This window comes from Pinus tabuliformis, chromosome 7 (genome assembly GCF_031772625.1).
Source record: "Pinus tabuliformis cultivar Carrire ecotype Pingquan chromosome 7, CPIR1, whole genome shotgun sequence".
In the NCBI taxonomy this organism is placed as follows: domain Eukaryota; kingdom Viridiplantae; phylum Streptophyta; class Pinopsida; order Pinales; family Pinaceae; genus Pinus; species Pinus tabuliformis.
This window is the reverse complement of record NC_142293.1, coordinates 1,970,958,500-1,970,985,357: the sequence shown is the minus strand read 5'-3', so window position 1 is coordinate 1,970,985,357 and position 26,858 is coordinate 1,970,958,500. Positions and strand designations below refer to the sequence as shown.

Below are 26,858 nucleotides of genomic sequence, written 5' to 3'. Positions count from 1 at the left end.
GGTTTAGGAATATCATTCTTGATTTATTATGAAACCCCATTCTCATGTAACACAACCTCAAATTTTTCCTTCCATGCACAGAAATGTGAAATCCATTCTAGGGCATGTTGTGCCATCAAACTATAGACTAACATGATTCTCACAATTGTAGAATTTCTTCATTAACTGATCTCCTCTTCAAGGTGCTTTGAATTTGATGAAGGAACTTAGTCTCTATCTTGTTTTGTGCTCTCATATCATGTAAAAAATCCTTGAAATGATACCATGTAGAAAATCCTTGAAGTGTTGCAACTAATAATGAGAGCAAGGTGATCACAAAAGACACAATATTTCTCTAACAAAAATCTATGGAAACAAAACAATGAATAGAAACACAATCACACATAGAACAAAAAATATATGTGGGGAACGTCCCAACAGGTAAAAACCCCTCTTGCTTGTATTAAATCAACTCAGCAATGTCGTATTCTACTTAAAATCTCCTTCAAACCTGAAGGTCCATGCAATACTGAAAAACTCTCTCAAGGCTTTCCCAACACTTATGCAAATAAGGCGTGCTAGGAGCTCCTATTTCCTAACGCAAATTTTCCCCTAAAAGATAATAATTTCTCCTATTTCCTTGTGCAAATCCCAGGAAAAATGCTCTACCTTCATCCTTTAGCCTCTACAAAAATGCCCGTGTACAATAAATAAATACATTTATGCCTTCATTCAATCTCAATAGGAAATTTGAATTGCATGACCTTGTATGGAGAAATTTAATAGTTGTTGTAGTTAACTGAGAGTAAATTAAGTTAACGCAAAGTCAAGTACTCAACTAAACTCAAGTCTATCTTTATTCTTGAACTGGAGATGAATTATCTAATAGACACTACAGTGAAGTCCACTAGATAGCTAACTTTAACCATCAACTAGTACACAACTGAGTGAAAATCATCTAACTCAAATTAACTTATAATAACTTAGTGATAGGCCAAATCACACATGTTGATTCACACCTAATTCAAATAACTATAGGACTCAATTGAAATTGGCATCTTTACTAAGGCACAAGTAAAAAAAAATCATTCCTTACTACATTTTCAACGTAATTACACCGTAAGGCGTTTCCCTTTGAAATGAAGCCCCCAAATGCCTCTGTGTCTTAATCGTAGCCATTAGATGTAATGTTAGATGATTGAAGAGAAATCAGCCATCTAATTAATTAGGCCGATAGGCCTTCCTTCATATCCGTCCGTTTTCTGCGCTTCCTCCATATCTGTCGGTTTTCTGCTCTTCATGTTCTCTGCTGTTTGACATCTGCACAAATTTTCCTCTTTTCGCTTGACATTTGTTTCCCACATGTATCATTATTCCGGGTTCGTCATAAGCTTGGATTAGTTATGGCCGTAACCACCTTACCCCTAACCACATTCTCGCCTCATTTGCCTTCTCCGCGCCCGGAGGAGCTCTGCTCACGTCCGACGACATTGATGATTTGTGGCAGCAATCACCTGTAAGTACTTGAATCATTCTAACATTAACCTGTTGCTCTGTTTTAGTTTTTTGCTGCTACTCTGTTTTAGTTTTTTTCTACTTGAAAGATAAAAACTCGTTTATAGTGTTTCAAATTCGAGTTCTCTGTAGATTTTGCAAGTAATAGGATCGATTTATTCCATAATGCAGGATGGATAAGCTCTGGTAAGTCTACGAATCTTCTCAGGAATGTATAGGATGGGAGGGTATTATCAGATTTACTAAATTCCGAGCTATTTCTAGCCACTTCACACCATGAAGACCCGAAAGCATGAAGTAGCTAGGATTCCTGGAGAAAGCGGAAGGATACAGATGGAGCCTGAGAGTATTTTTGCTCGGGTTGAATTGGAGACAGGGAACCCATACCATTGCGAGATGCCTACAACCATTGCACAGAGATATCACGAATTCATGGTAGATTCTTGCTGCATCCAGCTATGCGACGGTCCAAACCATCATATGGCACGAAATGTCTATGGGTTCATCTTCCTCCCGACAAATTTGTTACCCTGGATGGCTCGGGATTATGGTAACAATGCATTAGCAAAGCTCGAGCGTAAATATTAAAAGTTCTTTTGTTGTTTCTTTCAATTCAATTATGAATTTCAAATGATTTTAGATTTTTCAAATAAAGGATTGGGTGTGTACCTTGATTGCACATTAGTTTAATGCTTTAATTCCGTCCATTACTAGCTTTTCGGACTGTTAAACTCGAAACTAGATATTGTGTTTGGTGTTACCTAAATTGGATTTTACATTTTTTTGGTTGGCCCCAGCTCAATGATAGAAAGAAGGATTTGAGCTATTGTATGAAGCTTCCACCATTATTATGTGAGACTCCGGTAGGCCTGAACCCCTTAAGGGACAGTTTTTATCACTACAACTAGCTACCTCAAACCCTTCTCCATAAGATTTGAACCTGAGACCATATGGGACTAAACTCCAAATAAACCACATGATGTACAGCTCATGCGTTTAAAGTGGGTTTTCTAACTTGAATTCAAATTTCTCCCTATGACCAAAATTGGGATCACAAACCTAGACCAAAATTGAGGATCACAAAGATATGAATGACCATGTAAGCAACTATGGCGCAGTGTGCATGATTATTGTATGCTGAAAAATACGACTCATTTCAAAATATTGAAAGTTAAAATAGAAACATTATTTCATGCACTACCAGTTCTCAACGAAATAAGAGACTTATTTCAAACCTTGAGACTCACTTTACAGCCCTCTACCACTATGGAAAACAACAAACTATAGACCCTATAGGCTTCTAATAAGATCGAACACCTGCTGACCTAAGGATACTGATGACCCTTCACTGCACTTCGGGACATTTCACATGATTTTACAACTTTTAACTTTACTTAAATTCTCATAAAGTCGTGAATTTTTCAAATAGCTCTTTAACTTATCTGCATCCATTTAGATTATTATTCTTTTGATATACATGTAATTACATTTGGCTTTGGAAAATGAACCTAATTTACATTGTATGTCGTTTTCTTCGTTATATATATATGAATTTGAGATCTTCGTTTTTACAGATTTGAAAGGCTGTCAAGGAGGTCATGACTGCTTAGGTACAGAAGGTGTGCTTCGAGTAAGCCTGGGCTGCTTTGTATCCAATTTTAAAATTTATATGCCTTACAAGTTGTTTGGCTTTTAAACACGTTGGATACCGGATTCTAATTTCTTGTCATGAGCTTTTTAAGTTTGAAGTGGCATCATGTCTTTCACAGAAGGTAAATCTGGATCAGTATCAAGGTCTGAATTTTCATGCAGAACTAACCACCCATTGGTTACAAACCAGATTATTTTTGGGGGCTTTAACATGCAAGTGGCCTTGGAAATTTTCAAATGCATAACCATGGCAACATAACTTACATAAAATCATATCCGCGTATCGAAGCCATTTGATTATAAGTGGCACATGCGTCTCGGGCACTTCGTGCGATGTCAAGCACATTATTTTCCCCAACAGTATTGGACCATAACGATAAGCCTCTGGAGTCTGAACTATTTACCTTAACATCACCTCAGATATTTTATTTCGCTATGTTTCTTACAACAGTTGGAACTACGAAGTTGAATGAATGTTGTGACTCGTGGCATTCAGGATGGTGGACCTTGAAGAGCCTTATGTGGATTGCTCTGATGGTGATCCCCTTTTTTATTCCATCTGCTTTTATTCAATTCTATGGTGAGTTTACTTAAAATTATTCTCAGCAATCTATTTCAATACCAAATCTGATTCAAATTACCAATTTTTACTCTGTTTCTGCTTAAATTAGACAGGTTTCATGACTTTGTGGAAAATTTCAATTAGACATCAAAATTGTCCAAACATGGACTTCATAAAATGACATATCATAAACTAACGTCTTTGTAACTATTGATGCAAGTGAAGTTGCTAGATTTGGTGCCGGGTATGCTTCTCTTCTTTCACGTTTTTTGGATACAATGTGCCTTTTAGGTACACAAACAATCTGCTTGGATAAATTAACTTCTGGAGAATCAATTTTACATTTGCTGATTTGTAGAAAACAGTTGATGACAAATCCAGGGGTGGGGGTTGGTGATATTTTCATGCAATGTTTCACTATTTCAGTGATATCTAACAGATCCCCCGTACAACAATCACCTACGTCATCAAAATGTCTTTTGCAATTTTAACCTTAATAATACGACTAGATAACCTTTGTCTTCCAAAAGAGAATATGTAGATGATATCTATTTGTCCACGGTAAATTCATGATTACATTGGTTACATTTGGGTGATATAGTTTGATCAATCACTAAATGGATATTATGGTTTCTATCTTATAGATTATGGTAGCAATGGACATGTGTTCTAGTCTCTATGATGTTTAAGAGGCTAAGGAACACAAGATCTCCAAAACCCAGAAAAGGATAAGGAACATAAGATCTCCAAAACCCATAAAAAGTTTCATGAGAAAAGACTTGGAGACGTCTCAATTAAATTAATTAGCCATAATTGGGGAAGTTCAATTTTTCGATGAATTCAAATTGATTTTAGCATTAATCGAGATGTAATCATGGTAGTTGAGACTCCAACAAGAGATTATGAGAGTGGGTCTAGGGGATTGGGGAGTGCATAGAGTATTTGGTGAGTAGTTTGGCTACCCAATTGCAGTTATTCACCAATGGCACAATTGAAGCTAGGGAAGCATCAAAGAGAGAGGGATAAACAAAGATTTGAGAGCAAGATTTTGGAGGAATTTCAAAGATTTGAGAGCAAGAGTTTGGAGGAATTTTCCTCAGTGTTTTCTAGTGTCTGGGAGACAGGAAGAGGAGGCCAAATTCATCTATAAAGGAGGCCGCTACAACTAGTGCGAGTAGCCAAATTTCCCAATGCGAGTTGCTTGAGAATCAATTTTTCAGTTGCTAGTTTCCATATCAGTATCCCATAGGCAAAGCGAATAGGTTTTAGAAGAAGAAGGAGGCAAAAAAACTTGTTGGAAGGAGATTATGGGGTTGTACGAATTTTCCTCAGCCAGATCTGTGCATTCCAGGAGGAAGTGTGAGTTCCACTACTTTGTTAGTTCTTCCACTACTACCATGATAACATTATTTCCTTCAAATTTGGTAAACATGAAATAAAATCCATTGAAACTTCTTCCTAGAAATTTAGTGTGGATAATGGTTTTAGGAGACTTGGTGACTTGATTGTATCTCTCTTATTATGTTGTAAAACCAAAAAATTAAGCACAAACTTTTGAACATCATTTTTAAAACCTTCCCAGAAAATCCTTCTTGATCTTGTAGTAAGTTTTTAAGAACCTTGAATCTCCTATATGAAAAGTGTACCTTTGTTTGAGTTGGAAACTCTTACATAAATATAGGTGATCTTGATACTACAATAGATCGTTTTTCCACACAAATTTATCTACTGCACTTGGGTCCTCTTGTAGTTGTTGATTGGTCTTGTATACTTTTTTTAATCTTGCTTCCATTGTACTCTTTCGTTTTCCACTCAAGCAGATTGTTTAATGGAAATAACACATATTAAACCATATATAAAAATATATAAGCCCTGTTCAGGAATGTTGTTTTAGAATAAGCCCTTGTAGTGGTCATAGGTGCGACTTATGTCCATGCATTTATTCGACGATCATAACGCCAGACAGATTTGAGAACAGATGCTTTAGCAAGCCCTCCCAAAACATAGAGGCATCCATTAATGGCCCCTACAACACAACCACAAAAAGTTGTTTTATCTAGAGAATCTTTCCGTCCAAATGAGCCCCTCACAAAACCTGTTGGCCTGTAACCCGATGCTCCCATTGCATTCCATAAACTCCATCCCGTAGCTTGATTGAATTCCTCCTCATATGTAAAAGCCGGCATAGGTGGCAAGTTGTGCCATTTACCTGATAACGGATCTAAAGCATTCCATATGAGCTTTTCCTCTTTGTCTTTCATCAAAATGTATAGCCATTCTTCAGAGAAACCGATCTCTTTTCTTAATTCAAATATCTCTGAATCCCTTAATACGTGATTCCACGTTTTACAGACCAACTTCAAGTTGGAATATCATCCACAAGGTACCCTGGCAAGAATCCTAATGGAGAGCTCATCAGTAAGAGTAGAAATTATCCTAGGTCTTTCATTCCCATCGACAACTACTAGTCTCTTCCTTTTACTACACTCGACTTGGGTTCTTGTTTGCTCATCTGAACCCTCTTTCCTGGAGTGGCTCCAAAAGTTCCCCATAAAAGCTTGCAAGTCAAGGACCTTTGACGCTTTGAATCATATAAGGTCTCAACCAATGATTTAAAATTTGTGCTGGTTCCGTTACACTGCCCACTCAATCCGCTGGTTGAAATTCAATCTTTATTTCCTTCAAGCGGGCCAGAACCACTGCATTTTCAATGATGGATCGTGAGATGGTAAATTGAAAATTAAAGAAAATTCTGCAACCTTTTAGCAAATTCATTCGACTATAGAATAATCTGCCTTAGTGCTAGTTCAACATTACATCTGTCCTTGAAGATTTTATCACATTTAGATAATTTTGATATTCGAGATCAATTAAATGCTTGCTACAATAAAGTACATTGAAACACTTCTTTAACGGCCAACAATATCATCATTTTATGAGATTAATTTGACAGTCCATCCAAAATTCAAGAGCCAGGGCATTTCAAATCCAAAGCGAAGGCTCCATCAAATGAATTTGAAAACCACCCTGTCTAACACAAATGATCCACCAAATGTAATTGGGAACAACACTATATAGAAGGTTGTCAGGGAAAATCTTTGTCATCATCAACTGAATAAGTAGGTAACAGATTTTAGCCACAAGGAGCTTTACCAAAAAGAAATTAATTATAAGGATAAACTGTACTTGATGGTTTGAAATATTGACAAAGAATTTCAATGCAATGATACCAGAAAATAAAGCTCAACTCAATTCAAATCACAAAAGCCTCAATCCTGAAAAAAATTAATCCATTAAATTGAAAGATACAAATCTAACACAAGAAAGCCAAAAACCAAAAATATCGGAAACTATATGGTTTAAGATAACCGGGAAAAATGAAAGCAATTTTAAGCAAAGTTCACAAATACAAACAATCAATTGGGTTACTATGATAAACCAAATTTTCATTATATTGGCTTTGGTTGTATTCACCCGAAGAACATTGTGCAGGTAAATTGTACTCTGTTGTGACATTTCATTGTTAACTGTGTCTAGACGGTTTATCATAGGTACGAGGCAAACGAGGCCAAGTTGCTGTCCCATAAGGTTCTTGCACAAAAGGGAATTTAACCAAACAGACAAACAAAAGACGTCGCAAATGGAAGACTATAACATGAAATAGAAATTCAAGCGAATCTTACCATCACAAAAATCAACAGATCCTTAGGGCTTCAGCTCAAAATCCTCAAAATCATAATTCCCACTACGGAGCCTTCGACAATTTTAAAGAATTTTCAACCATAAACCTGCATAAATCAAGATGGCAGCATTTATAAGCGAATGGACTTGCAGCTAATTTACCCATAGAAATACTAAAAAAATAAAACCCTTCAATTCCACAACCCTAAGTCACAGTTTAACGGAAGGTAACGAATCCCTAAGCCTTAAGCCAAAACATATCGGAGACGTAATTCAACCGTAAACGAAGCACACCCAAAAAACGTAATCTTTTAAAGCTAGCGAGAAACTTGAAATTTCAATTGCTTATTAAGTAGGCAATTTCTCCCCTACCCATACCTCCAAAATTCTTCAATTTCAGCCCGAATTTTCCCAAAAACAACAGAAACCCAAATGCTTAAACAAGAAACCAGTCCAAAACACAATTCCAGCAGCGGAAATTTAAAGCCCCCATTAATTTTAGCGGTTGATCTTTAAATTTTGAAGGTAAACTCACAGAAATTCAACTCACCTGATGGAATTTGGGTCTGAAACTATTGAAATTCAATGGCCATAACGCTCCACCTTCACCTCGATCTCTGACATGTTTCCCTGGATCAAACCCTCTCTGAAGTTAATATTTTCCTATTATGTATGGGACAGATCCTCCCCATTTTGCCGAAACAATGATGGCACATATTTTAGATTGGGTTTCCAACAAACAACTTCAATCAAAATTCCTACAGGTGAGGTGCGTCGAGTCGAGGAGGAACGTCAGTGAGTTGCAGGGGCTGCCTCGAGTTGGTTGGGGGGGCAACCCGCGGTTTCCAAATTCGAATTGGAAATTGCATTAACTCTGCGCGGCGGCGATTCTGTTAGGAAATTAATGCGGAGCAGTGGACGGAGGGTGGCAGAGCTAGGGGAGCGTGGCGGCGGGATTGTCGATGGCCGGAGCTGGACGTTTTTTTGGGCAGCGATGGAAACCTGGAAATTCCTCCACCTAGGTAGACTACTCCGTTGGTAATTATATGACACTTTTTTTGCAGGTGAGAAAACGTGTAAAGGTTTCTATTTGTATGATGATAAACGAAAGGCCCCTCCAGACCCTGAAATCAAGAAATATATCGAGTCGAGGAGCATGGATGGTTTGATTGTTGATGGCAAAGTAATTTTTACTTCTGTTGCAGTACATTATTATTTGGAAATATTTTCTTCATTTCTGTTTTATTTCATACCACTTTTTTAGGACTGAACTAATTGTTATAGTATGTTTTCTCACTTTTGGCAGCCAATTTCTTTGATGGATAAGGATATAGTTGAGATGGTATTCTTTCCAGATGTGAATGAAGCTTGTCGAGTTTTAGGTGAGGAAATCATGGTTCAAGATTCAGACCTTGATATTTTCGTTGTAATTGGCATACCTTACAGGTAAGTTGAAAAGTTAATTTTTCCCATATCTATTGCATCCTATATCCTATATTATAGTTCTTTCTTTCTCAAGCAAATGTATTTTTCATTCTTGAATTAAAGTCAAATATATATTGTCGCTGCTAGCTTCATTCTGTGATTTTTTTTGTGCGCAATACTCTGTTTTATTCTTTAGTTGGTAATTATATGGCACTTTTTCCACAGGTGAGAAAATGTGTAAAGGTTTCTATTTGTATGATGATAGACGGAAGGCCCTCTAGACCCTGAAATCAAAAAATATATTGAGAGTTCGAGGAGCATGGCTGGTTTGATTGTCAATAGCAAAGTAATTTTTACTTCTGTTGCAGTATTATTTGGAAATATTTTCTTCATTTCTATTTTATTTCATACCACTTTTTTAGGACTGAACTAATTGTTATAGTATGTTTTCTCATTCAGACCCTGATATTTCCTCTGTAATGGGCATGGGATTCCCACCCTATAGGTAAGTTGAAAAGTTCATTGTTTCCCCATATCTGTTGCATCCTATATCCTATATTATAGTTCTTTAGGTTTTGAGTTAGAATTAAAAGCCATAAATATTGTTAAATTTACCATATATCAATAATAATAATATTGAAGATTTACTTCTGAAACTGAGTTTATTCTCAAAATAGAGAAATGATTATATTTTATTAGTTGATAATGAACAAATGATATTAAACTCTATTCATAATTTATTGCATCGCCAAGTATTTTATAGGTCATTAGGAGAAGATGTCACATAAGATTAAGTAATAACAAAAATATATATAAATGCATATGCATATAACTATATGACAAAAAAAAGTAAATAATTAAAGTAAAAAATAAATGTTGTTATAATTTTATTTTCCACACTATATCACACCGTATATTAACCTTCTCCTCTTTCTCTATGTTAAGTGAATATGTATTAGCTTATAGCTCCCAAAAAGAAGACATATTATATAACTTGAAGAGATGTTGTATACCACATTACAATATTATGGGTTGCTAATTGAGCGAGACAAGTAGGAGGACATGTTGTATACCTTGAAAACATGTTGTATGCTACATTACAATATGATGGGCGACTAATTGAACACATTGTATACCTTGAAGACATGTTGTATGCCACATTACAATATGATGGACTACTAATGTCCTGTGTAGAATTCGCTACGATGTGGAAGACGAGATTTGACTATATTCGCCACAATTTCTTTCGAGAAATTTTCTTGTAGATCTCTAAAGATGGATCCTAAAATGTTTCATATGAAAATGCTTTCACTATTTGCATTGCCTTATTTTGAATATTTCATATGAAAATTCTTTCACGGTTTGCCTTCCCCATTTTGAAATAGATCTGGTTCTTTCAACCTTCCAATCTAGTCCAACTTGTTCTCTCCGTATCAAATTCAAAAGAACATATATGCCTCTCTTTTTTTAATTGAAAAAAACATTTAATATAGAGGGATGTGCAAAATAATAAGTTTAAATGGATAAATAATAATTTTTAGGTTTCTTTTATATATTAAACATAACCCGCGATTATACCAAGAATATAAAGAAATAGTTCGCAAGGTGGCTTTCATTCATGAGAAAGGAAACTTCTATGAATTCATTCACTTAGCCTTCCTGCATTGACAACGCACGATACATATCAGATCTAGCTATCCAAACAAATCATTTCAGCATGGGATAAGTTGCTTCTAAATGTGGGTTTTTTACCTGCAAACTACCATTTTCACCTCCATTTCAGTTGTTTATTTCTTTAATGGAAATGAAAGGAATTTTTTGGGCATTTGACACTAAAACACTTCCACCTTTATGTGAAGGTCAAAGAGCAAATTTCTTTCGCGTACCGTCAAGTTCAACCGAACATGTAAACAAAATTTCCTTCCCTTTACTTTCAGAACTTATATCGATGGTAGGATTAAGCAATAAAAGAGATAATTGACTTGAACTTTGTTCTTACTTTGTCCCATGGTTGGAATTTGACGGGTAGATTGTGCGTCGTGCGACAATTTAGCCGTCAAATACGACTGACACTCTAGCCTACCCCTCATTAAACAACTTTGAAAGATGTAAAACGTTTAACCGTCCTTCGATCAACCATGCATATGATAATTATGGACCCCGTATAGCACAAATAATTTCCAAGGGGTGGACATGGACCTTTAACACACTCGAAACAAATGTTGCAAATGACTTATTGACTTAAGCAAGCCCCCAAATAACAAGGGTTCTATTGGAACTTGAAAGAGCATCTTCGAACATTAAGAGGCAACCTATTTTGGAAAGGTTATAAAATTTGTCAAATTCATATAATGTAAGTGATTTGTATTTATCTTCTAGCATGAATGACAATTTGTTTACTAATTTCTATCTTCAATGATTTTTTTTATATATTATGATTTTTCTCAAATTTATGCCTTACGGCGTTTCCTTTGCAACATTTGGTGCAATGCTAGTATGGTTTCTATCTTATAGGCTAAAATTAATTGCTTGTTAAGGAATACTAACCAAGGCCAAAATTTGTCTCTTTTTTTGGTAGGATATTTCTCATCATACAACTTTTCAGTGTGATCAATTTCATCACCTGGGGGAATGATTATTGGGTATTGGAGAAAAATGTTGAATGATGGTACAACTCTTTCCCCTCACGTTCACCGTTTTTTTTCTTTTAACTTCAAGGAAGATGGATATGTTAAAAAATTGAAGTTTGAATCCAAAATTTGTTTGGGATATTTTTTTACCCTCAGTTTCGTTAGCTGAAGCCATCCCTAGATTGGACAAAAAATTACTTTTACAAAGTGAAAAGAAAAGGAAAATTACTGGATGACGAACTGGTATTAGTTATGTTAATGGGTAAAATAACCTATAAGGAAATTCAAAAACGTAGAAATAGTCGAGATGCAGATAAGGCATATGGCTATGAATACCTAAATTGAGATTCATATGGGCATTTATCATTTAGTTCCAATATGTAGATTTGGTTTAGAGTTTGCTTTCTTGGATCTTGTAAAAAATCAAGAGATAACAGAATCAAGAACATTTAAGTAGGATTAGAAAAATAAAGCCCTGTCTATCTACAGATATACACACATATTTGCCTCATGACCATATCGACGAATATGAGAAGCATCCTTAAAAGTGAAGAAAATTTGAGTAATGCAGAAGATGGGCATTTACTTTATTACTTGAAATCCCAACTTAAAAATACAAAACTTGCCTTATCTGTTCCACAGCTCGACACAGCTCTATATATTGAATTGACATGGCAATGTACTAAATCTGAATTTTATAACTCATGGAAACATCGATTATAATGCATCCAAAAACATATTCAAATTTCCACCTCCTCTGTTTAAAAGCTATAAATCTAAGAGTTTTTTGTTCTTTAATTGAGATCCATTTTCTCCTTATCATGACATTTATTTTATCGCCTAGTTTTCGTATATGACATAACATTGATGAACAAAGAAAATTTAATTTCACACAGTCGGATCCTAGTGATTACAATGTCAACGATGGCCTATGTTGCTTCCCTGGCTAGAATCATACTGATGTACATTTGCTATGCTCCGAAAGCATCATGCGTCCTGAACATATTTTTCATCACATGGACACTACTTCTTCTTCAAGTAATGACTAGAATCTCCCTATATTCAAAAGTAAGTTCCAATGACATAATTCACATGTAGTTATTAGTAAGTTGGTGATTCCTTATCACAAGTTCATTTAGTTGAAGACTTGTATCTGCTCCTCAGTGTAATTCTTAAATGATAAATTGCTAATATAGGAGAATTGTTTTGATTTGCAAAATGCAGGTTAATGCAGGCCTTATGACATCAGGACTTATGGGGCTTTATGTTGTATTCCTTTGCTGGTCTATTGTCAGGAGGTAACCACATTATATAACAGTCTTTTTCTATTTATTTTTTTATCAACGTCAGCCACTTTCAGAGCCACTATAATTGAGCTATTTTATCTGGTATATTCTAAGATACTTATATCACCCATTGGACCACAGATACCCCCATATGTTAACCACTCTAGCCTCTGGGTATGAGGAAGATTTTATATTACTAGGTAGTTCAGTTTCCATAGGCTAATTAAACTAGGTATGAAGCTTATATCACATGAAGTAGTTAAGTGGACTAGTTTGCTGCTTTTGTTTTCCATTCAGATTGCCCCTATGGATGACAATAGTTGTAAGGTTTCAAGCCTCTATACCACTTGCTATTTTGTATCTCATGTTTCAGTATACATTCTTATTAGTATATGAATATATATAATGTGCATGAAATATGTGATGATTCGAACTATGCATTAATATCACAAATTCATTGAATGAACATAGTTGTGTACACTTTCATTCTCTGACTGACATCTGGATCTTCTGCTGTTTGACATTTGGCACAAATTTTCCTCTTTCCGCTTGACATCTGTTTCCCACATGCATCATTATTCAGGGTTTCTCATCAGCTTGGGTTAGTTATGGCCATAACCACCTTACCCCTAACCGCATTCTCGCCTCATTTGCCTTATGCGTGCCCGGAGGAGCTCTGCTCACGACCGACGACATTGATGATTTGTGGCAGCAATCGCCTGCAAGTACTTGAATCATTCTAACATTAACCTGTTGCTCTGTTTTAGTTTTTTGTTGCTTGAAAGAGAAAAACTCATTGCTCTTTTTTCTTTATTTGTTGTTTGACAGTTTGTTCGTAAAGAATCTGCAGGTAATAACCAAGGGGCGGGGAATTAGGATGGTTCGTGTCCTCAGTTATTTCTATCACGTTCGGGAACCAGAATCAGACGAAGAAGTCACATGGTTCAAAAATTGGTGTGATGAGGTTTTGGGAAACTATCTGAGAAAGTTGATCGACCCTAAACCATATCGTGTCAGGAAGTTACAACTTGTTGCAACTGAAGTTCATTATTAAGAAAGCATACTGAGGAGGGTAGAGTCACCAAACCTGACATGGCTATGTTGGAACAACTGTCCCTTCTCTTGCCTGCCTCCCTGGATTCCAATGAAGAATATAAGGGTTTTAGAAGTGGTATGAATCCAATTGAAAAAAATGTGGCAAGCAAAATCTCAGGTTAGGGCTAAAGACAATTTTGTATTTATTCTCTTTTTTTACTTTTCCGCCCTAATTTATGGTAGATTGTTGCTGCAATTACTATACTAGCACAGGCTCTCGAATGCATTTCAAGGGTTTTGTAGATAAAGGCTAACATCTCTGTATTTTTCTTACTGTTGAAAGATGAATATTGTGTGGCAGGCACCTCTGGAGTTGCAGGAGCTACATGTTTATGCTCCTCTTTCAATGTTCCCAAAGTCCATTGGACGAATGAAGCACATCGAAAAGATTGTGGTGACTTGTATGTCAAATTTAATTCATCTCAAAACTTTACCAGAGGAATTCTGTCATTTTTCCTCACTGCAATACTTGCACCTAAGATGCCCAGATATGAAGTCGTTGTTTGATTCTTTTAGGTCGCACCTTAATCTCTCTCGTTGTCGGAGTTTTGCACGGGATTCCAAATTCCTTCGAGAATTTAATTCGACTTAAATATCTGAATTTGGAATATTGCTCCGGTTTGACCTTGTTGGAGGAAACATTTGCAAATATCAGGACGCTTGCAAACATTTGAAAGTCTTTACGCGTCACGGGGCTACCCACAGGTAAAGAAATGTCCAACCCAAAGCTAAGGAAGTGTCCTCATTCCGTTAGGGGTTGATTCAAAGTCTGTACTTCCTCAAATCATGTTAAAACATAGACAGTGAAGAAAGTCAAGATATGTATTTCCAGTTCAACAAAATGGCAGAGGTTTCAAGCTCACACAAGCTTTTTGTCTCTGACCCTCAGGACCATAGCCCCACTTTAATGACGACTGATATGACATTTTCTAAAAGGGCAGCAACATAATTGTATTCTGCATTTATTATTATATAGCTCAGGAATCTTGCTTTTCATTTATCAGTGGTTTCAGTGTCCTGCCTTGTGTACCAGATCTGACTTATAGTTGTTATATATGTGATGGTAAGCTATCTTATTATAGTGGAATACCTGATATGATTGATATGATCAAAGTCAAACAATTGACTTTTCTCATGTCCATCAAAAATCAGTTGATAGTTTTCATTTAAAACTATTTCCGCATTGTTCACTCTTTGCATACCTTTATTTGGAAATAGTCAACTATGAACATCATATAAACATTCACTCCATTACCTTGAGATTAACAAAATCCATTACAAGAAACACTTAACTATAACAAGCTATACATTTTTATTTGCTAGGACACCCACATTAGCTTACTTTATTCCTGTTTGATTGGAAATTTAACTTTAGTGCTATCAGAGGATGCTGTCTATTATGCTAAAACAAAACCACCAACCAGACATTGCTTTTTGCTCCTTGTTTGAATCCATTTTTGTATCCACTTTCCACTGTCGAGGATTTGGCAAAGGGATCTTAATGTTTTGTGATCTTATATGAAGCAAATGGCACTGGAAAATATTGTCTACTATACATCTGCATGTGTTTCTACAACAACTTAGATTTGTACATTGATTTATCATGATTCAGTGGCTTGATTCTAACCCAAACGTTACATTGGAATGTCATGATGTCATCCTTGATTGGTTGGAGAATTGGCATTGCCAAAGCACATTCAGTGGACACCACATTGAGCTCGGATACGTCCGAGGGTAATGTCGGTTGATGGTTGATTGAAATGCATAAATTAGAAGTATATTTGCTTAGCCTGATAAGGATTTTTAGAAGAATAAAGTAGAACTGTGTTCTCATTAATCTCTTTCATAGCTACTTCAGATTTTTTGAAAGCATAATCCTTCATTTAGTATCATGATAAGATCCTCTTCTAAGGTTAGCTGTGAACTGGTGAGAGTTTACCACAACTAGCCTAGGGTTGATTTTCGTGCATTCTTGTCTGGTTTCTACTTGAGAATCCTTCATGCAACACATCCCCACTCCCATTCAAGGGCAGAAATTGGGTAGTTTCTGTCCCCAAAAAAAAGAAAATTGGGTAGCTTCTTTCCCCAACAAAAAGAATTAATGCTTTATGTTCTCTAAAAAGGTTGGGAGTTATCAGTACGAGTTGGGAAAATTTGGGGACGTGGCCTTTCACACTTAATGGGGTTTCAGCTCCCCTTACAAACATAGGCTACCCTTCAGTCAATGCAATGAAGGGTGAGTTGATAGTTTTCATTTAAAAATATTTCTGCATTTTTCACTCTTTGCATACCTTTATTTGGAAATACTGAACTATGCACATCATACAAACATTCACTCCATTACCTTGTGATTAAAAAACCCATTACAAGAAACACTTAACTATAACAAGCTATACATTTTTATTTGCTAGGACACCCACATTAGCTTATTTTATTCCTGTTGGTAAACTGGCAATGGCTTTTGATCAAGGAAGGAGGAATGTTGGCTTTGTTGTTTTTCACATAGCTTCTCCGAGGTCAGACTTCTTTTCAGTGATTTGTTCAGATAGTTTCTCTAAATTCATACTTCTATCAGTGATTCATTCTGTTGCCACGATAGTAAAAAATAATGATGAATAATGCAATAATTGGTTTGTATCTTATTGTCAAGTTCAATGATTAGAAAAGGAAAACTAAAACAAGGGAGCCTATGCTGAACAACAAAGAAATTGCATATTGTTCATGCTTCTAAGGGTCCTATCTGAAGCAAATGGCACTGGAAAATATTGTCTACTATACATATGCATGAGTTTCTATAGCAACTTAGATTTGTACATTGATTTATCATGATTCGGTGGCTTGCTTCAATCCCAAACATTACATTGGAATGTCATGATGTCATCCTTGATTGGCTGGAGAATTGGCATTGCCAAAGCACATTCAGTGGACACCACGTCGAGCTGGGATATTTCCGAGGGTTGTATTCTGCATTTTTTATTATATAGCTCAGGAATCTTGCTTTTCATTTATCCAAGCTATTAAAAGTCTTGATTGGCCCTAGATTGTATGCCTGTGGGCCAGAAAGCTGTATGAATTTGTACTATGTTTTCATTCTGAATAGTTTCCAGGTTTCCAAGAGTACCTTTTTTGGAAAAAAATTCCTAGCATTAGATGGATATTACACATGAATGCTCAGTAGAGTCCCCACCTTGTTAGAGAATGTCCACTTTATGATGGTCCCTCCTATATACGCTAATAAGCTGTGGATTTTTTTCGCCTTTGCTGAAGTTTGCAGAGGTTTTCTAGTGAGTTTTTGATGCGCAGCCTGTGTTGGGAGTTTCTTGGAATGAAAGAATATATTGTTGATTGCCACTTGGGAGGTCCACTACCTTTGTAGCTATCACCTAGCCAAGACCTGTTACAGTTGGCCTAAAGCAGACCATAAGCTCTGGATTTTTTTCACCTTTGATGAAGTATGCAGAGGTCTGCTAATGAGTTTTTGATGTGCACCCTCTGTTGGGAGCTGCTTGGAATGAAAGAATATATTGTTGATTGCCACTTCGGAGGTTCAATACCTTTGTAGCTGTCACCCAGCCAAGACCTGTTACAGTTAGCCTGAAGCGGGCCATACGTTGAAGTTAGAGACCAAGTATATAAATATTTAATAAACATGGAACTGTCTTTACATCCTAACCATTCAACTCTAGATCAACGAGAACACTACAAATATAAAGTTCCCAAAACAACAATATAATAGAGTTGCAAGTATAAAGGTAGTATTTTTTAAATTTTTTTAACATTGTATCTTAACACTCTAATCTGTAGGTTTTTGAATTGTATTTTAAATCTCTGGTCTATACTCTATACTGAAGGGGAATCATTCTAACTTAACTAATGTAGTATTTCATCCATGGACCATGATAGAAAATCCTTTGCCATGACTTGTACATTAGCCACAGAGCAGATACAGAGTCTTATAATTTTGATTCAAAATTAAATTCCCAATTGAATTGATTCAGTTTTATATATGCTTTCTTGATTATTTAAACTTTATTCCTATTTGATTGGCAATTTAACTTTACTGTTGTTAGAGGATGTTGTCTATTTTGCTAAAACAAAGCCACCAACCAGACATTGCTTTTTGCTCCTTGTTTGAATCGATTTTTGTATCCACTTTCCACTGTCGAGGATTTGGCAAAGGGATCTTATGCTTTCTTGATTATTTAAACTTTATTCCTGTTTGATTGGCAATTTAACTTTACTGCTATTAGAGGATGCTATCTATTCTACTAAAACAAAACCACCAACTAGACATTGCTTTTTGCTCCTTGCTTGAATCGATTTTTGTATCCACTTTCCACTGTCGAGGATTTGGTAAAGGGATCTTGATGTTCTGTGGTATTCTTCATTTCATTTTTTCACAAATTCGGCTGTGGTTGGTTTTCTTCTCCTGGTTCCTGTTCTCAAATCTGGTCTTCTCATAATCTCTTTAGGTATTAGTGCTTACACAATGTGGTTGTCTAATCTACCACACTAATTTCGTCACAAACATCAAAGTGATAAACTATTGCCTCAAAAACAGGTGGGTTATGACAATTAAGTTTGTCTCTGTTTCTTAATGAATGCCAAGATGGAACTCATCTTCATTAGGCGGGCTCTTTGATTCCCACGTGCTCTCACAATTCAAATCAATTCTCTTTCAGTTGTATTGACATCGCTATTTCTTGGAATCTTGTACATAGTCATCACACCTCATATCCACATGGATATGTTGAATTTAGGGTCTTCTTAGGGATTTTGAACTCAAACTTGGGTTTGCTTCCCTACAAAGGCTCTATTGCCATTATCCCATACTCCCTTTTTTTTCTTTTTATTGTATAGTATATTGATTCTTATCTATTCTTTGATTATTGTTTAGATTGTATGCTTAATAGTAAGTGGGTATTATGGTATACATTTTTATTTGCTAGGACACCCACATTAGCTTAGGATTTTATAACATAAGAAAACCTTTAAATTCCTGCAAAACCTTCCCCGTGAGGATTAGATTGTGTGCTAAAAAACCTCCAGGTTTACAAGATATGTGATAGATGTTTCCAACCTATACCAACCATTGGGAGCTTTAAAGCCTGACAGATATTGTAGATACCAACTGCTGTTGGGCAGATCTGACTTGTAGTTGTTATATATGTGATGGAAAGCTATCTTTTTATAGTGAAACACCTGATATGATTGATATGATCAAATTCAAACAGTTGACTTTTCTCATGTCCATCAAAAATCAGTTGATAGTTTTCATTTAAAAATATTTCTACATTGTTCACTCTTTGCATACCTTTATTTGGAAATACTCAACTATGCACATCATATAAACATTCACTCCATTACATTGAGATTAACAAAACCCATTACAAGAAACACTTAACTATAACAAGCTATACATTTTTATTTGCTAGGACACCCACATTAGCTTACTTTATTCCTGTTGGTAAACTGGAAATGGCTTTTGATCAAGGAAGGAGGAATGTTGCCTTTGCTGTTTTTCCCATAGCTTCTCTAAGGTCAGACTTCTTTTCAGTGATTTGCTCAGATGGTTTCTCTAAATTCATACTTCTGTCAGTGATTCGTTATGTTGCCACGACAGTCAGAAATAATGATGAATAATGCAATAATTTGTTTGTATCTTATTGTCAAGTTCAAAGATTAGAAAAGGAAAACTAAAACAAGGGAGCCTATGCTAAACAACAAACAAATTGCATATTTTTCATGCTTCTAAGGGTCCTATCTGAAGCAAATGGCACTGGAAAATATTGTCTACTATACATTTGCATGAGTTTCTACAGCAACTTAGATTTGTACATTGATTTATCATGATTCGGTGGCTTGCTTCTATCCCAAACGTTACGTTGGAATGTCATGATGTCATCCTTGATTGGCTGGAGAATTGGCATTGCCAAAGCACATTCATTGGACACCACATAGAGCTGGGATATGTATGAGGGTAATGTCAGTTGATGGTTGATTGAAATGCATAAATTAGAAGTATATTCTCTTAGCCTGATAAGGATTTTTAGAAGAATAAAGTAGAACTTTGTTCTCATTAATATTTTTCATAGATACTTTAGATATTTTAAAAGCATAATCCTTCATTTAGTATCATGATAAGAAGCTGAAGTTAGAGATTGATAAGCTCTGCATTTTTTTCACCTTTGCTGAAGTATGCAGAGGTCTGCTAATGAGTTTTTGATGCTCTTTCAATTGTATTGACATTGTTATTTCCTGGAATCTTGTACATAGTCATCACACCTCATATCCACATGGATATGTTGAATTTAGGGTCTTCTTAGGGATTTTGGACTCAAACTTGGGTTTGTTTCCCTACCGAGGCTCTATTGCCATTATCCCATACTCCCTTTTTTTTCTTTTTATTGTATAGTATATTGATTCTTATCTACTCTTTGATTACTGTTTAGATTGTATGCTTAATAGTAAGTGGGTATTATGGTATACATTTTTATTTGCTAGGACACCCACATTAGCTTAGGATTTTATAACATAAGAAGACCTTTAAATTCCTGCAAAACCTTCCCCGTGAGGATTAGATTGTGTGGATTATATTAGGTCTTTTTCCCGCAGAGACTATTAATTTCCATAGCACTATACAGATTATGTTGTTTACTCACACAACAATGTTAAATACAGATACTTTGCCTTGGCCTACTCTGTTTTGTCTCTGGGTGATTCAACTTTCAACTTTCAAGGACATTTCTAGACGTTTCTGTATTACTTCATCTCCGGTAACAGCCTTAATCTCCTTTCTAAGTTTTTGTTTAATTTCTATTTCATCCATGGACCATGATAGAAAATCCTCTACCATCAATTGTACATTAGCCACAGAGCAGATACAGAGTCTTATAAATTTGATTCAAAATTATTTCCCAATTGAATTGATTCAGTTATATATATGCTTTCTTGATAATTTAAACTTTATTCCTGTGTGTTAAACTACTGCAGAGTGGTGCCATCGTGACTGTCTTGTTTCTGGTGAACAGACTCTAGAAATCTTAGATACAAACTTCAATAGCTTTGCTCATGTATATCAGAATTCTGGAATAGTCATATCCTTGTATTGAGATTGTATTCCACTTTCCACAACTGATTTACATATTACTAATTCTAACAAAATAAACATTTTGCAAGTCCATTACTGCTTCTTCAGGTCTTCGATGCCTCCGACATGTTTTGATACAACTTCAAATATGGAATGACAAGCACAATGCTCTTTAGAATATTATATTGCTTCTCGAACCTCTTCTGTTACAATTCACTATTTGTATTTTCCATTTGAAACTTAAAAAGGGAAGTTTCAAGATCAAATACCATTTTGATAGTTTATGTCTTCACAACCAATTCATTGTCAATGGGTTTTAACATATTACAGAGAGTTGGTGTAAATTGTAGAATTTCCCTCACACTTTCTTCATCTCTACGTCGCAATTTCTGGTTCTTGTCTCTATACGCTTCATCCGTATTAGCGATGAGTCCAAAGTAAAGGTGGGAAAACACGTTGGTGTGTATTGGTTGGGAGACTTGTTCCCCTTAAGATAACATAGGAGCCTTGTTAGGTAAACATCAACCTGTCACGAGATTTTTTCCAAGAATTTTTTTGTTGGCATCAAAATGCTATTAAGCGTGCTAATAATTCAAAATCAATGAAAGAGACTTAAGAAAACAAAGGTCATTTAAAGAGAGTAGACTTTATGGAGATTAAAAAATATTTTTTAAATAATAATGGTTATAGTAAATATGGATAGGTTGTTTTTTTTAATGCACTCGTTACTTATTTGAAATTTTGTGTGTAAAAATTTAATCACGTTAAGGGTTGGTGTAGCCAATATAGAGTGCTATTCCAAAATGATTTTGATGGAAAGAATTCACAAATAAGAAAAGGAATATTTGATATGAATACATATGAGGTAAATAACGAGATCCAAATGCATAATTAATCCATCAAGAGATTTAGCCTTTCTATTGTTGAGGATATTCACAATCTAGATGAATATAATAAGTACACTTTGCCTTATCAATGCAATAAAATAGCCTTTAAATATTTAGATGTTTTTAAGTAAAGATTGATTTTGATATTGGTTCTCGTCCCTCTCATTCTTCAATAAATTCTAGATTTAAATTATGATTATTAATAATAAAGTTCTATTTCTTAAGTTATCACATGACCTCTATCTTTCTTATCCAATTATTAAGTTTTTCTGCACTACACTCTCCATTGTATATGGCCACTTCAAACTTTACATCTAGCTTGAAGAATGGTGTCTTAGATGTATGTTTGGAATCACAATTAGAGTGATGAGAACTATCACTTGAAGAAGGAGAGGGAGGAGATTTTTCTCCACCACCTTCATGATTGATGATCTATTGTTATCAACATCTTGCTTCTCATGCCCAAGTTCCTTCTCATACTCTGAAAATAGCTTATCCACTTTCTCTGTCATATTGTAAAATACATTGCGGAAATTATGTTCCTCTTTTGAACGAGTTTCTTCATTTTCCATGTTTCTTCTTTGTTGTGCACGTCTTGCTTTAGGATCAAAGGAATCAAGCTTTCCTTCGCCTTTTCATAGCTTGTTCCAGGTTAGCGTATACTCATGCAATTGGCATCAATAAAGACCTTCTCTGATACCAAACTTGATCCAAGATATTTTACTTATAGATGCATCAAAATTACATGAAACAGAGCTTAGTAACCATGGAACTTAAAAGCACATAAAATAATGCGGAAATAACAAGATAAGCATGAAACCATGGCACAAAGATTGATTACAGAGTTCATCCAATTTGGATTACGTCTCCATGCCATGCTCAATAGTGGGGAGGCCTTCATTCATTAAGTGGCATAGAAAGAGATAAAGTATAAGCAACATTCATTTACAATCTTTGTACCTCCAAGCTGGAAGATGGACAAAGAATGGAGAACCCAGCTTTAGAAACAGACAGTACCACCGAAATCCTTGCAAAAAAATCATGCAAAAACACCTATCTAAACACCCAATTCACATAATTGGGCTTTCTGCACCCTCTCAGAACCTCCCTATTCCTCAAGGAGAGGTTCCGGCCTCTACTGCTAGGCCAGGTTACTATTGCGTATAATGTTCTGAACTATCGACCAGTCTCCTCCCTTTTTCCTATGCAGACCATCCCGTATATACCTTTGATCCACTAACTCTTTAATCCTGGGCTGTTGCAAACAAGTGACAATTTTAGCAGGCGGGCATTTCCAATAGAGATTCTCAGGTTGTGAATAGTACACACGTAATAAACCTCCAAACATAGAAAAACCTCTCAACCGCACATTAATCCTTAACCCGATGGCTTTAACATAGAGAATCAATGCTTTTAAATTGGCAGACACACCCTGTGCCTTTTCATTACGTGATGAGCAATTTGCGATAGAAGGCAGACTCTATGGTAATTATCAACCACAATGAATGATATATATCGGATTCGGTAGAACATCGCAATATCGCAATTGACGGGAACTGGCGGGTCTTATGGTTTGAGTTCGTGGTGTGCGCGATATGCGATTGCAACATCGTAATCGCATCACAAACTCTATCGGTGCTGATTCGTAAAGCACTTACCCTTTTGAGATTGCGATATTTGATTATTGCATCGCAACTTTTCTTGCCTAGGGCTCATTTGAAACCGCTAATTTGCCTCCAATCTATGATTGTGATATCACAATCACAATCTGGTAGTGTTGGGGAAAAACTCCTTAACCTGCAAACCTATACCTTTTATGATCAATGAAATGTGGGACCAATGGCGGCCTACCACTTGGCGCTTCCCCATTCGCTAAAAATTTATGCCACATCATCTTCCCCTGCGACCTGTCCAAGTCAAACCTAACTTTTACTTGCTCTAACTTCTTCATAGGAACTCGGATTCGAGTGATGTTCACATTGTTGGAATCAGGATGACGAGCACTTCGATCTAATGCTAAGTTTATAGAGTTTCTGTGACTTTGAGTTTTGAGCCTTTTTACCATACCACTAGTACTTTCTAAAGATACACCTAGATCAGTACACAAATACAAAATCATCAAGAAAAGGTCTGAAAATGTCATTCATCACCCTCATGAATGTGGTTGGAGCATTGCACAATCCGAATGGCATCACCAAACCATTAAAAAAACCCTTGTTTTCCCTTGAATGCAGTCTTCCATACATCTTGTTCTGCAATCCTGCCCTGATGGTAGCCATTAAGCAAGTCCAGTTTTGTGAAATAGACAACATTTTTCAATTGGTCTAATAAATCATCAATGTGAGAGAGAGGTTATCGATTGTTTACCATTCTTTTGTTGAGTTCCATTTAGTCCATGCACACCCTCCATGTGCCATCCTTATTTGGCACCAATGCGATGGGTGAGCTACATGGAGAATAACTTGGCCTTATGATCCATTGGTTCAGAAATTTGGGCACTTTTTTCTTTATCTCCTCCATCTCAAGGGATGAAAACCTATACATACCAATATTTGGTAAAGGAGAATCTTGTTTCAAGTGAATTTCCTGTTGGATCTCACCCTTTTGAGGAAACCCACTTGGTCCTTGAAAAATCCCATTGTAGTTAGAAAAAATTTCATACAATTCTTGTTTATGAGTGGGATCACAACCTTGTAAAGTTTTAGATTCCTCCACATATTTTCCTTTGACAACCATGAGCATGCACCCTTTTCTAGAATTGATCAATCTCTTAATCTGACTTGCACTTACATGACTTGCATTGATCTTGGCAAGATGATCTATAACAATGTATTCGACCTCATATTTTGTGAGATGATACTTGCTTTCATGGCAAAAGAAAATTTATTTCCTGTCATACAAATATGGACTCCCCAATACAATGCCATAAATATCCAAAGGTACAACATCAAGTTCAACCTCATCTACTAGTTTGGATGCAATCACAAATCTAGCCCTACATTGCTTGGTTACATGTAATTTGGCTTTGTCACACACCCAAACAAGAGGGTAGGATTTCAAATGAGGCTTGGTCTCGAATGCTAGTTTCTTAACAAAGGATTCTGAAATCAAGTTTAGTTGAAAGCTTGAATCAAACAAGGTTTCTACTTTAGTATGTTTCATCACAACTTTAATGTGGAACAAGTCAATCCTCTTTTGTTCATTAACAAGAGACTCATCTGAAGAACTTGTACTTGCATGCAATTCAAAATTTTCATTAGCATGAAGAGAAAGGTTACCTTGTATGCCCACTATTATGATCTGTGTCTCATCACCAGAATTAGATCCAAGGTCTTGCTCCATAGTTTCCAACATATTTTGTTTTCCCTTTCCACTAAATCTCGTTGGCTTCAACTTTGGATACAACTTCCAACAATGTTCATCAGCATGGCCTTCCTTCTTGCAATGCAATATGGCTTTACTCCTTCTTCTTTCTTGGTTGTAGCTGCCTTCTTGGCCTTTCCCTTGTCTTTTCCTTTGAACTTGCTATTCTAAGGTTTCAAAGATGATTTATTGGGTTGTTCCTCTTTTTCATTCTTGCCTCTTCTTTCAAGGTGAACGGCCTTCACACTCGTGACATCAATATTAGTGGACTCAGATAACAATGAAGAATGTTTCATGTAGCTATGTAAAGCATCAATATACTTTGTTACTGTTTTTGGTGAATTAAGTGAAATTCCCAAATTTAAAACTTGATTTCTAAATGCTTCTACAAAGCTTTGTACATTTTGAACCTTTCCTCATCTCAAATATTACCATTCCATTAAATACTTTTGGCGATAACCCAAAGGATAGAATTGATATTTTAAAGCAAAAAAAAAATTGGACCAAGAAGAAAGGAGATTACCTAGGTTTTTTTGTACCTTTTTGCAACTTTCTCTTCCACTAGACGGGAGTTATGCCACTTAGTCAAAGAGATGCAAATTGGATATTGGCCTCATATTACATGATCTGTTGAATCTAACAATAAAACTTAATGTGTCTAATCCATTTTTTTAACTTCTTTGCACTACATTCTCCAATATATGTGTGCAAATCAAACTTTACATCTAGCTTAAAAAATGGATTTTCAGATGGATTGTTATGATGCCTCTTAGAATGATGAGAAGACGAAGAAGAATAACTGTCCCTGGCAGATGGAGAGGGAGGGGGCTCTTCTCTTCCACCTCCATGGTTTACCGAGGCATGATCATTTAGCTCTTTCTTCTTAGGATTGATTATCTTCTAATATTATGAAAACAATTTATCAACTTTCTCTCCCATGGTGGAGAAGATCTTGCTATAGTTTCACTCTTCCTCTATTTGAGCTTCCTCATCTTCTATTTTTCATCTTCGTGCTACATGCCCTGCTTCGATATCAAAGGAGTTGAGATTTCCTTCACCTTCTTGGAGCTTGTTCCTGGTTATCATTCACTCATGCAACTCACATAAAGAAAATCTGCTCTGATACCATACCTGATCTAGATCTTTTACTTCAAGGATGCATATAGAATTTCATTTCAAATAGCATGTAACCAAGTGAAACATACACATAAAAGAAGCAGAAATCAAAATTAACCATGAGATCAAAGTCACAAAAAAAAGATTATAACAAAGTTCACCCAATGTGGGCTACGTCTTTGGGCCTTGCTCAATTTGGGGAGGTTGCTTTCATTCATTGTTAGTGAATAAAATTACAAGAAATTACAAAATGACGCCTTATACCTCCACTTCTGGGGATAACCTAAAAATGTATAGTTTTTCTAAAGAAACATACTTCACGGTTGGATTCCTCATGAAAAATCATTAAAAATGATAATAAAGATTACCCTATTCTGTGCAGGTGGCCTCTAGAACTCTAAGGAGTATTTTAGATTCCATGCAAGAATCCCATATAGGAATATTATTCCTCCTTGATTCTCATGCGCACAGGTTTTATGCTAGGTTCTATGGCTCCCACTCTACCACACAACCTCCTCCTCGGCATTGGGTTTGACGCGATTTAAATATAAGTGGGTGGGAAGAATTATCAAATTTCAC

At 35.9% G+C, this 26,858-nt stretch overlaps 1 pseudogene; it reads left to right on the top strand.

The window, feature by feature from the left end:
* The first annotated feature begins 1,878 nt into the window (after nucleotides 1-1,878).
* On the top strand, nucleotides 1,879-14,330 carry LOC149256364 (uncharacterized; annotated as a pseudogene).
* Nucleotides 14,331-26,858: the final 12,528 nt, after the last annotated feature.